The sequence below is a fragment of the Benincasa hispida genome, chromosome 1 (genome assembly GCF_009727055.1).
Source record: "Benincasa hispida cultivar B227 chromosome 1, ASM972705v1, whole genome shotgun sequence".
Lineage (NCBI taxonomy): Eukaryota > Viridiplantae > Streptophyta > Magnoliopsida > Cucurbitales > Cucurbitaceae > Benincasa > Benincasa hispida.
In genome coordinates, this window is record NC_052349.1 from 47178434 (window position 1) to 47179980 (window position 1547).

Below are 1547 nucleotides of genomic sequence, written 5' to 3' on the forward strand. Positions count from 1 at the left end.
TATTGAGAAAAATCTCACCAAACTTAATTGTCAATTTTGATTAAGTAACCGTTTAGTTTTTTAATTTATAAATAAAACTTATATTTTGTTAATCTACATGTATAAGAAATTTATCTTAATAAGATTTTCCATGATAGGATTAAATGGTTACAAATTGTGAAATACAATAATTATATTGATACTCGTTAAATTTTAGGAACTAAATTGATACAAATTTAAAAGTATAGGTAATAAACCGAGCTTAAGTTTATGGATTAAATTGTTTCTTTCATGTAAGTTCAATGATTAAAAATGACTTAACTACAAGATCTTACATGCTTTGGAGTGATTCTAAAATGGTTAAAATCACTTGGAAAATGTTTTTAACATTCAAAATCCATATTAATAGCATAAAAAATTAGGGGTGCAACATAAAATCGAAAAACTAAACCAATCCAAACCGATCCAATGGTTTGGTTTGTTTTTAGTATAAAATCAAACTATTGGTTTGTATTTGGAGAAAACAAAAAATTATTGCTTTCGATCGGTTTTTAAAATCGAACCAAATCGAGGGTATATCTATAACATTAAGTATCTTTTAGTATTTTAATTATTATGGTGAATATATATTTGTTGTTTAGAAAATAAGACTAATTATTATGACATTTTAATGTTTTTTATTTAAAAAAAATGTTAAGAAAAAAATGTCAAAATTCAATCTATAAGGAAAAGAAATAAACCAAACTCTATTTTAAAATTATCAAAAAGAACAATTGAAAATAAAGAAATAAAAATAAAATTTTGGAAAGAAAAAAAAAAAAAAACCAAGAACCAAGAACCAAATCGATAATAAACCGAACTAAATAAAAACTAATTCATTGGTTTTGTTCCTTATTGAACATTAGTTTGGATCCCTTCCTTGTAAAACCATTGATTTGGTTTGGTTCTTGGTTAGCCCAAACCCGATAAAATCAAATCGACTATCACCTAAAATTGATTTTTGGTGATTAAATGGGTGTTTCATAGTGATTTTAACTATTTCAAAATTACTTTTAAACATCTTTTCAAGATTGGGGATTTGTCTTCGTATCATCGGTTTCTTCTTTTCTCTATCTCCTTTTCCCATCATTGGTGTCTTCAAATTCTATTTTGACGTCTACTTTGTGTTAGTTTTTGCAAGCATATTCAAACCCCACAAGTGGATAGAATCAAGAAAAAAAAAAAAAAGGAGAGTTGAAGAGTCAAAGTCAATGTTCTGAAATCATGTGTCGTAGCAAAAACAACAAAAATCTTACAACAGGGGAAATCCATTATCTTATTGTCAAAAGTACACTACAACTAATATGCTTTACTGCGCATTCTTTAGTTGAATGTAATCGACATTTTGATCCTCACGCATATGTTAGTTTTTTCAAGTTTATGATGAAGGCTAAATAACTTGTGCATGAATAAACAAAAATCACAAGGGTCGTTCGGGATGTTGAGTTTGTTATTATAGTTAACAAAGTGAGTTATAATAGCTAATGTTTCGGGTGTATATTATTTGATAGTATGAGGTTCTATCTCAA